Below are 15,317 nucleotides of genomic sequence, written 5' to 3'. Positions count from 1 at the left end.
CCAAGGCGATGTGTTTGCCGCGTGGCAGCTTCAAGAGGAAAAAAAGGATTGGAAAGACTCACTTCCCCGAAGGGAAGTGCGAACGACTGTAAGAAACATTACGCCTCCACGGCGGCATTGCAGTAACCTGCAGACCTGTGTTCAAAATCTCAGTTCCAAGGTTGCTTGGTTGGTTGGTTCTGGGATTAAAGGGACCAGACTGCGACGGTCATCGGTCCATTTTTCCAAAAAAACTAAAACCACCCACAGAGAATAAAAAACGAACAACAGAAAAGACGGCAGACGACACAGGACAAGAAATACTTAGAGAACAGACAAAACAAATTAAAAGCACACAGAGTGTGACGGTGGTTGGCCGACCATAGAGATAAGAAAGGAAAAGCCAACCACCGAGAACACATTAAAAAACACAGTTTAAAATCGGAGGCCAAAGGCCAGAATTAACACAATAAAACATAAACACTCAGATTAAATGATAAAAAAACCCTGCCCGAATAAAACGCAAAACTAAGTCCGCCAAGGCAGAGTCATCTGTTAAAAGGGCAGGGAGCGTGTCAGGCAGTGCGAACGTCTGCCTGAGCACAGCTAAAAGTGGACAGTCCAATAAAATGTGGACCACCGTCAAAACGGAGCCGCAGCGACATAAAGGTGGGTCCTCACGTCGCAATAGGTGGCCGTGCGTCAGCCATGTGTGCCCAATGCGCAGCCGGCAGAGGACAACAGACTCCTTGCGAGAGACCGCAAGGAGGAGCGACACACACCGGTAGCCTCCTTCATGGCCCGAAGTTTGTTTCGTGAAGGCAGGGCGCGCCAGTCAGTGTCTCAAAGTTCCAGAATTTTGCCGTGTAAGAACGCTCGCAAATCAGTCTCCGGGAGGCCAATGTCCAGAGATGGTGTACTGGTGGCCTCGTTCGCCAGGCGGTCAACATTTGCATTGCCGGGTATCACAACATGGCCTGGGGTCCACACGAAGACCACAGAGCGGCCGCAATGCGCAAGAGTATGCAGGGACTCCTGGGTAACCATCACCAGACGAGAACGAGGGAAACACTGGTCGAGAGCTCGTAAACCGCTCAGGGAATCGCTACAGATAACGAAGGACTCACCTGAGCAGGAGCGGATATACTCTAGAGCTCGAAAGATGGCGACCAGCTCACCAGTGTGAACGCTGCAGCCAGCCGGCAATGAACGTTGTTCGGAATGGTGCCCTAGAGTTAGCGCATAACCGACACGACCAGCAACCATTGAGCCGTCAGTGTAAACAATGCCAGAGCCCTGATACGTTGCGAGGAGGGAAAGAAAGCGGCGGCGGAAGGCCTCCGGAGGGACTGAGTCCTTTGGGCCCTGTGCCAATTCCAGCTGAAGGCGAGGGCGAGGCACACACCACGGGGGTGTACGCAGAGGCGCCCGGAAAGGAGGCGGAAGAGGTAAAGCCCCAAGCCCGGAGAGAAGCTCTCGGGTGCGGACCTGGGCCGACGTTCTGGAAGATGGACGTGCGACTGTGGGAATAGTAGCCGATAGTTAGGATGCCCGGGAAAGCTGAAAACATGGGCAGCATAAGCGGCCAGCAAACGTTGGCGCTGTAACCGCAGTGGAGGGACACCTGCCTCCACTAGTATGCTGTCCACAGGGCTGGTCCGGAAGGCGCCAGTGGCAAGTCGTATTCCGCTGTGTAAGATTGGATCCAGCACCCGCAACGCAGACGGGGATGCTGAGCCATAAGCCAGGCTCCTGTAATCCAGACGAGACTGGATTAATGCCTGGTAGAGCCGTAACAGGGTAGATCGGTCGGCGCCCAAGCTGGTGTGGCCCAAGCATCGCAGAGCATTTAGATGCCGCCAACACGCCTGTTTAAGCTGCCGAATATGAGGCAGTCAAGTCAACCGGGCATCAAAAACCACACCCAAAAACCTATGCGACTCTGCCACAGTAAGAACTTCGCCGTCAAGATAAAGCCGCGACTCCGGGTGAACAGTGCGTCGCCGGTAGAAATGCATAACGCAGGTCTTGGCTGCCGAAAACTGGAACCCATGAGCTACAGCCCAAGACTGCGCCTTACGGATAGCGCCCTGTAGCTGACGTTCAGCAGCTGCAATGCCAATAGAACTGTCAGAAGTCGTCAGCATGCAGTGAAGCGGAGACAGAATTTCCCACCGCTGCAGCGCGCCCGTTTATGGCAATTAAAAACAGGCAGACACTGAGGACAGATCCCTGTGGTACCCCGTTCTCCTGGACTCGGGAGGAACTATGGGAGGCTGCGACTTGCACGCGGAAGGTACGATACGACACAAAATTGCGGATAAAGATCAGCAGAGGGCCCCGAAGACCCCATCCATGAAGCGTAGAAAGGATGTGATGACGCCATGTTGAATCGTACACCTTCCGCATGTCGAAAAAGACAGCGACCAGGTGCTGACGGCGCGCAAAGGCAGTACGGATGGCCGACTCCAGGCTCACCAGATTGTCGGTGGCGGAGCGGCCTTTACAGAACCCACCCTGAGACGGAGCCAGAAGGCCCCGAGACTCCAGTTCCCAGTTCAACCTCCGGCTCACCATCCGTTCAAGCAACTTGCAAAGAACGTTGGTGAGGCTAATGGGACAGTAGCTGTCCACCTCCAAAGGGTTCTTGCCAGGTTTCAGAATGGGGATAACAATACTTTCCCACCATTGCGACGGAAATTCACCCTCGACACAAATACGGTTGTAAAGGTCAAGAAGCCGTCGCTGGCAGTCCACTGAAAGGTGTTTCAGCATCTGACAGTGGATGCTATCTGGCCCAGGAGCGGTATCAGGACAAGCGGCGAGGGCACTGCGAAATTCCCACTCACTGAATGGAGCATTGTAGGTTTCCGGTGGTGGGTTCGAAAAGGAAGGTTGCGACGTTCCGTCCACTCTTTAATGGAGCGGAAGGCCAGTGGGTAATTGGAAGAAGCGTAACTCAGAGCAAAATGCTCTGCCAAGCTGTTGGCAATTTCGTCGGAGTCTGTACAAACTGCTTCATTCAGTGAGAGCGCAGGGACGCTGACAGGGGTCCGATAGCCATAGAGGCGTCGGATTTTGGCCCAGACCTGCGATGGAGAGACAGGGAGGCCAATGGTGGACACATACCGCTCCCAGCACTCCTGCTTGCGTTGGCGGATAAGGCGGCGGGCCCATTCACGCAGCCGTTTGAAGGTGATGAGGTGTTCAATGCAGGGCTGTCGCTTATGATGCTGCAGCGCCCGCCAGCGATCTTTAATCGCCTCAGCGATCTCAGGCGACCATCAAGGCACAGTCCTCCTCCGAGGGGACCCAGGAGAACGGGGAATTGAAGATTCTGCGGCAGTAACGATACCGGTGGTGACCGATCGAAGCACCGCATCAATGTCATCATTACAGAGAGGCTCAATAGCGGCAGTGGAGGAAAACAAGTCGCAGTCAGCCTTATTCATAGCCCGTCTGCTAGGGCGCCCAGAAGAGTGACGCTGTGGCAGTGACAGAAAGATCGGAAAGTGGTCACTACCACACAGGTCGTCATGCACTCTCCATTGGACAGACGGTAAGAGGCTAGGGCTGCAGATCGAAAGGCCAATGGCGGAGTATGTGCCATGCGCCACACTGAAGTGTGTGAAGGCACCATCATTTAAAATGGAAAGATCGAGCTGCACCAATAAATGCTCGACAGTGGCGCCCCGACCTGTTGCCACTGACCCACCCCACAGAGGGTTATGGGCATTGAAGTCGCCCAGTAACAAGAAAGGTGGTGGCAATTGGGCTATCAGCGCAGCCGGGACATGCTGTGCAACATCACCATCCGGTGGAAGGTAAAGACTGCAGACGGTAACAGCCTGTGGCGTCCACACCCGAACAGCGACAGCCTCTAAAGGTGTGTGGAGAGGGACAGACTCACTGTGCAGAGAGTGAAGGACATAGAGGCAGATGCCACCAGACACCCTTTCATAAGCTGCCCGGTTCTTATAATAACCCCGATAGCCACGGAGGGCGGGGGTTCGCATTGCTGGAAACCAAGTTTCCTGAAGAGCAATGCAAAAGAAAGGGTGAAGGCTGATAAGTTGTCGGAGCTCAGCTAGATGGTGGAAGAAACCGCTGCAGTTCCACTGGAGGATGATATTGTCCATGGCTGAGAAAGGCGTGAAGGGGCTGGGAAGGCAATTTACGCCGCTTGTTCACTCGCTGCCACCGATTCAGTACCCGTGCGAGTGACATCCATGGCGTCTGAGGGAACGGCGAGATCAAGGACCTCAGCGGACGCCAGAATCTCGACCTCATCCTCAGAGACAGAGCTCGAAGGGTGCGGTGGGGTTGGTGCCACCGCAAGTTATTTGGTCTTAGAGGTCATGCGCTTGGACTTCTCTCGCTGAACCTTGGGTTTCACCGGCTGGGAAGGCTTCACCGAATCAGTCTCCGGGATGGAGGAGGATTGCGAAGCCCTATGACCAGCCGCTGGTGGGGACTTATGCCATTGTCGGGCGCCATCCTTCCCGCTGGTGGAAGCCTGGGAACCCTTACAGGCGAGAGCAGCCGAAAAAGTTGGACGCTGCTCCGGCTGAGAAGCGGGGACGGACGTCCTCGATGGGTGGGAGGATGTTGCTCCTGAGGTAGGTGATGCAGGAGCAAGCAGATGGATAGAGCCCCGCACGAGCAAGGGGGCAGGAGGAGTTGTACTGCTCATCGAGCTGGCTGGAAGTCTCGAAACTGATGGGGGTAGCACAGTTGTTGTAGCAGCTGCGTAAGAAGATGTCATTTGCACAGGACGTAGTCTGTCATATTTCCTTTTGGCCTCAGTATAGGTCAGCCAGTCCAGGGTCTTAGATTCCATGATTTTGCGCTCTTTCTGAAAGACTGCAGTCTGGTGAGCAAGGTGAATGATGGTCTCCGCAGTTGACACAGATGAGAGGCGGGCACATGGAGTATTGAGATGTGATGGGCGTCCGTAATCTCGACATGTGAGGCTGGAAGTGCAGCGGGAAGACATATGGCCGAACTTCCAGAACGTAAGGCACCGCATCGGGGGAGGGATATAGGGCTTGACGTCACAACGGTAGACCATCACCTTGACCTTCTCCAGTAATGTATCACCCTCGAAGGCCAAGATGAAGGCACCGGTAGCAACCTGACTGTCCCTCGGACCCCGATGAACGCGCCGGACGAAATGAACACCTCTACGCTCTAAGTTGGCGCGCAGCTCGTCATCAGACTGCAAAAGTAGGTCCCTATGGAAAATAACACCCTGGACCATATTTAAACTTTACATGGTGTAATGGTAGCGTTAACATCCCCCAACTTGTCACAGGCAAGTAACCTGCGTGACTGGGCGGAGGATGCCATTTGTATCAGTACTGACCCAGAGCGCATTTTGGACAAGCCCTCCACCTCCCCAAACTTGTCCTCTAAATGCTCGATGCAGAAGTGAGGCTTTGTGGATAGAAAAGACTCCCCATCAGCTCTTGTGCAAACTAAGAATCGGGGCGAATAACTGTTACCTCCATCCTGAGACTTACGCTCCTCCCACGGCGTGGTCAGGCAGGGGAACATTTTCGGATCGTACTTCTGAGCATTAAATTGAGCCCGAGAACGTTTAGAGACTGCAGGCGGCTGGCCGCCAGCGAGAGATGATGTACCACGCTTCATTGCGGGTCATCCGCCCTGATGCCACCTACTCCGACCAAGGGCTCTCCCCACGGGCGCCACCCAGCCGCAGCAATAGCCATATGGCAGGATGGCCATTGCCGGGTGTCCTGATGCCCCAGGGAGATGGGCACCTACTCCTTAGCATACGTGGGGAGTTAACGGCGCAGGCATCAGTAGAGCGATCCCTGTGTTGTCAGGGGGCTACAACCAACAGGGTACATGGCGGCCCCACCACAACGGACTGGCTACCATGCTGGATGTTAGGTGACATGTGGTCCATGGTCGCCGTCAGTGCAGAAAGTGGCACTGCACAGCGCAAGGTGGAAAGTGCATGCAGGAACGTATCCATGCCCAAGAGATGGAGAGTGGGCAGGACTGCAATGCAACGACAAAGAAACTGGCGAAAGGTCTGATCGCAAGATGGACACAATGCACCAAGTAAGGCGTTCTTCCCCAATCGGTTCGCTTGAGAGGTGGCATGAGCCCCCTCTCATATTTCTATCTTACGATTCTCCTCTCTAATTGCATGCTGTGGAAAGTTGCTATTCCTTCACACGCGGACTTCCTACGCAGCGTCTCTCGTCAAACGGGTGGTCCGGTGACAGGCGGGCTCTGCTGATTTTGAAAGGGTGTTAGGGAGTCGAGTGAATGCTTTCCAGATGCCGACATTGTCGAAAGCCACGCCCGGAGGGGCCTGAAGTAGCGGCTGGGCTAGAGGTTCCGTTACTTCGCAGAAACTTAGCGAAAACACTTTCTGGCGGGCTACCAGCGAGGCGTGGGAATGACTTGTGTACCCAGGCAGTTGTGGCGGGAAAATTCCCGCGCTTTCTGCAAAATAGTAACTGTGATTGGCTTGCTCAGGGCATAGCTCCGTGACATAGCAAAATCAGCGCAGAAATTGGCGCCAAGAATCTCCATTGGTGGAATGGTAGTGCTCCGGCAATGGAGTGGAATTTTCCGCCGGTTTTCGAGTTGCTGATTGGAACATTTAACCACGGCCACTGTCGTGGGGGCGGGAATGTTTGGTGTTCGGCATGTATGGGTGCTCTAGGGTAGTCGGCTCTCGCTTTTCGGTCGAGGACGTCGAAGCAACCAGCCATCGCCTCCGGCACGCCAGATCGTGTTCTGGCAGTTAAGAAGACAGTTTGGTAATGTATGTCCGCAGCACCGGCAGATAGGGATTTTCCTAGGTGATAATCAGAGCTCAGCAGAGCGCGCCTGTTCGTCTTTTTCTAATTTTGTTCTGTCTTGGGTAGCAGCAATTAATGTGGGGTTAGCTGTGTGTCTCTCTTAAGATCTGAGTGGCAAGGAATTGGCTCCAGATACCACTTCGTCATAAACCTCACAACCTAGTTTAGGGACAACTTCACCTTCACAGTGTTTGTTTGAGTATCCAATTTGAGATAATTTGGTGTGTTATTGTTTATTATTTTGTGTTTAGTCTTAATAAATCATATTGTTATTTTGGACAGAACTTTCATTCTGTTAATCGGTAGAGCAATCCATCATTTCTCACTACGTTAATGAAACCTTCCTTTATTTAACTTATTTATCAAATTAAATTATTGCAGGTGCCAAACTCTTTTCTACTCCACTTGCAGGGTTGATTACAGTCAGTTCACGTATATTTTTTAATCCATGTGCAACAGCAAAAGTCGGAGTTAGAATAGGGGGGCTTAGAGCATCATTTACATATGTAGATTCTAGAAGAATTTAGTGTTAAATACACTGCTTGCCCCGGCACCTCGCACGTTCTTCGGAAAAATTTTGAGAGATGGAGGTCAAACACAACAGGGGACCATCTCATACGGCCGAAAAGTTTGAGCCTCCTTTTAGTATCCTCTTACGACAAGCAGGAATACCGCGGGACTATTCTAACCCCCGAACCCGCAGGGGGGCAGTTCCAAGGGAAGTACTTACAGTGGTGCGAAGTCAGTGCGATATTACATCTTGTAAAAAATGATTTGGTGACTTTGTTACTATTATACGGTGGTGTTGAAAACGTAAGGAAGAAAGTAACTTTTCCATGATGTGTGTGTCACTGCCAAGCAACGTAGATCTATGAAACTTGGAACATACACTACTGGCCTTTAAAATTGCTACACAAAGAACAAATGCAGATGATAAACGGGTATTCATTGGACAAATATATTATACTAGAACTGACATGTGATTACATTTTCACGCAATTTGGCTGCATAGATCCTGAGAAATCAGTACCCAGAAAAACCACCTCTGGCCGTAATAACGGCCTCGATACGCCTGGGCATTGAGTCAGACAGAACTTGGATGGCGTGTGCAGGTACATCTGCCCATGCAGCTTCAATACGATACCACAGTTCATCAAAAGTAGTGACTGGCGTATTGTAACGAACCAGTTGCTCAGCCATCATTGACCAGATGTTTTCAATTAGTTAGAGATCTGGAGAATGTGCTGGCCAGGGCAGCAGTCGAAAATTTTCTGTATCCAGAAAGGCCCGTACAGGACTTGCAACATGCGGTCGTACATTATTCTGCTGAAATGTAGGGTTTCGCAGGGATCGAATGAGGGTAGAGCCACGGGTCTTAACACATCTGAAATGTAACGTCCACTGTTTAAAGTGCCGTCAATGCGAACAAGAGGTGACCGAGACGTGTAACCAATGGCACTCCATACCATCATGCTGGGTGATACGCCAGTATGGCGATGACGAATACACGCTTCCAATGTGCGTTCACCGCGATGACGCCACACACGGATGCGACCATCATGATGCTGTAGACAGAACCTGGATTCATCCCAAAAAATGACGTTTTGCCATTCGTGCGCCCAGCTTCGTCGTTGAGTACACCATTGCAGGCGCTCCTGTCTGTGATGCAGCGTCAATGGTAACCGCAGCCATGGCCTCCGAGCTGATAGTCCATGCTGCTGCAAACTTCGTCGAACTGTTCGTGCACATGGTTGTTGTCTTGCAAACGTCCCCATCTGTTGACTCAGGGATCGGCACGTGGCTGCACGATCCGTTACAGCCATGCGGATAAGATGCCTGTCTTCTCGACTGCTAGTGATACGAGGCCGTTGGGATCCAGCACGGCGTTCCGTATTACCCTCCTGAATCCACCGATTACATATTCTGCTAACAGTTATTGGATCTGGACCAACGCGAGCAGGAATGTCGCGATACGATAAACCGCAATCGCTATAGTCTACAATCCGACCTTTTATCAAAGTCGGAAACGTGATGGTACGCATTTGTTCTCCTTATACGAGGCATCACAACAACGTTTCACAGAGGCAACGCCGGTCAACTGCTGTTTGCCTATGAGAAATCGGTTGGAAACTTTTCTCATGTCACCACGTTGTAGGTGTCGCCACTGGCGCCAACCTTGTGCGAATGCTTTGAGAAGCTAATCATTTGCATATCACAGCATCTTCTTCCTGTCGGTTAAATTTCGCGTCTGTAGCACACCTTCGTGGTGTAGCAATTTTAATGGCCAGTAGTGTACATAGAAAGAGCTGCTACAGTCAAATACAGAAGGCGACTGAAAGCAATACTCGATGAGAGGAAATATTATACTCAACGTATTTCATTCCTACTAGCGTAGAACATATATTTGCAAATGCACTGCGTATTGCAGATCCGAAGATGACTGCAAAGTATTGCTGAAACCGCCCATCAAATCAAAGTTAGTATCAGATACGATCTTGGTTCTAAGGCATTTCTTCAGATAATATAACGTAGCTCGAAGAATCATGGACATACACAGATATAAATGCTACAGCATAATACAGAAAGCAACTGAAAAAAAACACGCAACGAGAAGAAGTGGGATGACTCTTTTACTCAAAGACAATAATTACACTGATGCCACCACGATTTGTGACGGTCTCCTGGGCGTTACAAAGTACGGGAAATGGTTCTTAGTAGGGTGAGTGATCTCCTCTGGCGGCAATGTGTGCTGTGGATGGTGCTCCCATGCTGGCCACAAGGCTGGTAAAGGACTTCTTGTGGCAGAGCCTCCAACTCCTCCACCAGCGCTGGATGGTCGTTGGTGCTTGTACACGTGTCGCAATACGTCTCACCAACGCGTCCTTCACGTGTTCGGTGCCATTTAAGTCGGGAGATTTGGCTGGACAGTCCCTTCGCCAAATATCTCCTCGTTCCGAGAACAGTGGATGTGGTCTCGCATTCACATCCACAAGTCTGAAGTCAGGGTCGAATGCACCGCTGAAAAGACGCACGTGGGGGAGGGAGCGGTGTGTCACATTGACTGGTAGCTGCACTGAAAAACCATCGCGTTATACACACTCCAGCGACATTAATGTGCCCGCAAACTACATTCGACGTCTACGTGCAGTAATAACTCACAGACGGCAGTAGTAGCAGTACTAGCAGCAGTATGTAAAGCGTATCAGGGAGACACCGAAAGAAGTACAGTCCTTGTCGTGATGCGGAAATGGAGCGATTTATCTGTCACTCAAGAGCACATGATCATTGGCTTTCGGGCCAAGAGTGGAAGCAGCTCCGAAAGCTAGTTTGTAGACCGTTCGCGTGCTGACGTGGTTAAATTATACCGTTGTTGTTGTGGGCTTCAGTCCTGAGACTGGTTTGATGCAGCTCTCCATGCTACTCTACCCTGTGCAAGCTTCTTCATCTCCCAGTACCTACTGCAACCTACATCCTTCTGAATCTGCTTAGTGTACTCATCTCTTGGTCTCCCTCTACGATTTTTACCCTCCACGCTGCCCTCCAGTACTAAACTGGTGATCCCTTGATGTCTCAGAACATGTCCTACCAACCAATCCCCTTCTCTAGTCAAGTTGTGCCACAAACTCCTCTTCTCCCCAATTCTATTCAATACCTACTCATTAGTTACCTGATCTACCCATCTAACCTTCAGCATTCTTCTGTAGCACCACATTTCGAAAGCTACTATTCTGTTCTTGTCCAAACTATTTATCGTCCATGTTTCACTTACATACATGGCTACACTCCATACAAATACTTTCAGAAACGACTTCCTGACACTTAAATCTATACTCGATGTTAACAAATTTCTCTTCTTCAGAAGCGCTTTCCTTGCCATTGCCAGTCTACATTTTATATCCTCTCTACTTCGACCATCGTCATTTATTTTGCTCCCCAAATAGCAAAACTCATTTACTACTTTAAGTGTCTCATTTCCTAATCTAACTCCCTCAGCATCACCCAGCCTAATTCTACTCCATTCCATTCCACTGGACTCGCATTCGGGAGGACGACGGTTCAATCCCGCGTCCGGCCATCCTGATTTAGGTTTTCCGTGATTTCCCTAAATCACTCCAGGCAAATGCCGGGATGGTTCCTCTGAAAGGGCACGGCCGACTTCCTTCCCAATCCTTCCCTAACCCGATGAGACCGATGACCACGCTGTCTGGTCTCCTTCCCCAAACCAACCAACCAATCTACTACATTCCATTATCCTCGTTTTGCTTTTGTTGATGTTCATCTTACATCCTCCTTTCAAGACACTGTCCATTCCATTCAACTACTCTTCCAAGTCCTTTGCGTACCATGCGTGGCAAAATGGCGCTCTCCGAAACCGGTGCAGAGGCAGTTGTGCTGCGCTAGAAACAATAAATGGCGGGGCTGAGCGACACCTGCCGAGACGCGCACGGGCGAACAGGCAGGCAACTACTGAACAGCGCACTGCCCAGATGAACAAAGAGGCCAGCAACAGCGTCTCCGCAACGGCGGTTAAGCGTGCGTTGTTGCTCGTGGGCTACCGCAGCGGGTGCCTGGCTCATGCTCCCATGCCGACTGCTGCTCGTCGGCGACAAAGGCTGGAATTCCAGTACCGCAACTGGACGTCCACTGGGTGACGAGGGACCTTCCGGTGACAAACAGACCCGAACTACACTACTGGCCATTAAAACTGCTACACAACGAAGATGACGTGCTACAGACGCGGAATTTAACGACAGGAAGAAGATGCTGTGATATGCAAATGATTGGCTTTTCAGAGCATCACACAAGGTTAGCGCCGGTGGCGACACCTACAACGTGCTGACGTGAGGGAAGTTTCCAACCGATTTCTCATACACAAACAGCAGTTCACTGGCGTTGCCTAGTGAAACGTTGTTGTGATGCCTCGTGTAAGAAGGAGAAATGCGTACCATCACGTTTCCGACTTTGACAAAGGTCCGACTGTAGCCTATCGCGATTGCGGTTTATCGTATCGCGACATTGCTGCCCGCGTTGGTCCAGATCCAATGGCTGTTAGCAGAATATGGAATCGGTCGGTTCAGGAAGATAATACAGAACGTCGTGCTGGATCCCAACGGCCTCGTATCACTAGCAGTCGAGATGACAGGCATCTTATCCGCACGGCTGTAACCGATCGTGCAGCCACGTCTCGATCCCTTAGTCAACAGATGGGGACGTTTGCAAGACAACAACCATGTGCACGAACAGTTCGACGACGTTTGCAGCAGCATGGACTATCAGATCGGAGACGGTGGCTGCAGTTATCCTTGAAGCAGCATCACAAACAGGAACGCCTGCGGTGGTGTACTCAACGACGAACCTGGCTGCACGTATGGCAAAACGTCATTTTTTCGGATGAATCCAGGTTCTGCTTACAGCATCATGATGATCGCATCCGTGTTTGGCGACATCGCCGTGTACGCACACTGGAAGCGTGTATTCGTCATCGCCATACTGGCGTATCACCCGGCGCGATGGTATGGGGTGCCATTGGTTACACGTCTCGGTCACCTCTTGTTCGCATTGACGGCACTTTGAACAGTGGACGTTACATTTCAGATGTGTTACGACCCGTGGCTCTACCCTTCATTCGAACCCTGCGAAACCGTAAATTTCAGCAGGATAATGCACGTCCGCATGTTGCTAGTCCTGTACGGGCCTTTCTGGATACAGAGAATGTTCGACTACTGCCATGGCCAGCACATTCTCTAGATCTCTCACCAATTGAAAACGTCTGGTCAATGGTGGCCGAGCAACTGGCTCGTCACAATACGCCACTCACTACTCTTGATGAACTGTGGTATTGTGTTGAAGCTGCATGGGCACCTGCACCTGTACACGCCATCCAAGCTGTGTTTGACTCAATGCCCAGGCGTATCAAGGCCTTTGTTACGGCAAGAGGTGGTTGTCTGGGTGCTGATTTTTCAGGACTTCCGCACCCAAATTGCGTGAAAATGTAATCCATATCAGTTCTAGTATAATATATTTGTCCAATGAATACCCGTTTATCATCTGCATTTCTTCTTGGTGTAGCAATTTTAATTTCCAGTAGTGTATTTGAAACACTCAGCGCAGAACAGGGAATCGGCGATCATAAAGATCGATGATTTCAGCCGTAAAAAGAAATATTAAAAAAGGTAGGAAGTTTTTTCTGTTTAGCAAAAGTGACAAAAAGCAGATCTCAGAGTACTTTACGGCTCAACCAAAAGTTTCGCCTCAAGTACAGATAGTGTTGAGGATCAGTGGACAAAGTTCTAAACCATCGTACAATATGCATTAGATGAGTATGTGCCAAGCAAGATCGTAAGAGATGGAAAACAGCCACCGTAGTACAACAACCGCGTTAGAAAACTGCTGCCGAAGCAAAGGAAATTTCACAGCAAACATAAACATAGCCAAAGCCTTGCAGACAAACAAATATTACGCGAAGCGAAATGTGGTGTGAGGAGGGCTATGCGAAAGGCGTTCAATGAACTCGAAAGTAACGTTCTATGTACTGACTTTGCAGAAAATCCTAAGAAATTTTGGTCTTATGTCAAAGCGGTAATTGTATCAAAACAAAATGTCCAGACACTCTGTGACCAAAATGGTACTGAAACAGAGGATGACAGACTAAAGGCCGAAATACTACATGCCTTTTTCCAAAGCTGTTTCACAGAGGAAGACTGCACTGTAGTTCCTTCTCTAGATTGTCGCACAGATGACAAAATGGTAGATATCGAAATAGACGACAGAGGGATAGAGAAACAATTAAACTCGCTCAAAAGAGGAAAGGCCGCTAGACCTGATGGGATACCAGTTCGATTTTACACAGAGTACGCGAAGGAACTTGCCCCCCTTCTTGCAGCGGTGTAGCGTAGGTCTCTAGAAGAGCGTAGTGTTCCAAAAGATTGGAAAAGGGCACAGGTCATCTCCGTTTTCAACAAGGGACGTCGAACAGATGTGCAGAACTATAGGCCTATATCTCTAACGTCGATCAGTTGTAGCATTTTGGAATACGTATTATGTTCGAGTACAATGACTTTTCTGGAGACTAGAAAGCTACTCTGTAGGAATCAGCATGGGTTTCGAAAAATACGATCGTGTGAAAACCCAGCTCGCGCTATTCGTCCACGAGACTCAGAGGGCCATAGACGCGGGTTCCCAGGTAGATGTTGTGTTTCTTGACATCCGCAAGGCGTTCGATACAGTTCCGCACAGTCGTTTAATGAACAAAGTAAGAGCATATGGACTATCAGACCAATTGTGTGATTGGATTGAAGAGTTCGTGGATAACACAACGCAGCATGTCATTCTCAATGGAGAGAAGTCTTCCGAAGTAAGAGTGATTTCAGGTGTGCTGCAGGGGAGTGTCATAGGACCGTTGCTATTCACAATATATATAAATGACCTTGTGGATAACATCGGAAGTTCACTGAGGCTTTTTGCGGGTGATGCTGTAGTATATCGAGAGGTTGTAACAATGGAAAATTGTACTGAAATGCTGGAGGATCTGCAGCGAATTGACGCATGGTGCAGGGAATGACAACTGAATTTCAATGTAGACAAGTGTAATGTGCTGCGAATACATAGAAAGAAAGATCCTTTATCATTTAGCTACAATATAACAGGTGAGCAACTGGCAGCAGTTAATTCCATAAATTATCTGGGAGTAGGCAGTGATTTAAAATGGAATGACTATATAAAATTAATCGTCGGTAAAGCAGATGCCAGACTGAGATTCATTGGAAGAATCCTAAGGAAATGCAATCCGAAAACAAAGGAAGTAGGTTACAGTACACTTGTTCGCCCGCTGCTTGAATACTGCTCACCGGTGTGGGATCCGTACCAGATAGGGTTGATAGAAGAAATAGAGAAGATCCAACGGAGAGCAGCGCGCTTCGTTACAGGATCATTTAGTAATCGTGAAAACGTTACGGAGATGATAGATAACTCCAGTGGAAGGTTCTGCAAGAGAGACGCTCAGAAGCTCGGTACGGGCTTTTGTTAAAGTTTCGAGAACTAACCTTGACCGAAGAGTCAAGAAGTATATTGCTCCCTCCTACGCATAACTCGCGAAGAGACATGAGGATAAAATCAGAGAGATTAGAGCGCACACAGAGGCATACCGGCAATCTTTCTTTCCACGAACAATACGAGACTGGAATGGAAGGGAGAACCGATAGAGGTACTCGAAGTACCCTCCGCCACACCATGTCAGGTGGCTTGGGGAGTATGGATGTAGATGTAGATGTAGATGGCGTTTTCACATGAATCACGTTTGATGCTCCACTGGACAGATGGATGCTGGCGTGTACAGCCTCGTGACAAGCGTCGTATGGGCGCAGGCCGGAGGAGGGAGTGTTACGGTCGGGGGGGTGTTTTCGTGGCATTCCCTGGGTGATTTCGTCATTCTGGAAGGCATAGTGGATCGACACAAGTATGCATCTGTTCTTGGGGAGTGTGTCCGACCCTGCTAGC

The sequence above is a fragment of the Schistocerca piceifrons genome, chromosome 7, assembly GCF_021461385.2.
Source record: "Schistocerca piceifrons isolate TAMUIC-IGC-003096 chromosome 7, iqSchPice1.1, whole genome shotgun sequence".
In the NCBI taxonomy this organism is placed as follows: Eukaryota; Metazoa; Arthropoda; class Insecta; order Orthoptera; family Acrididae; genus Schistocerca; species Schistocerca piceifrons.
This window is presented reverse-complemented; position numbering follows the sequence as displayed.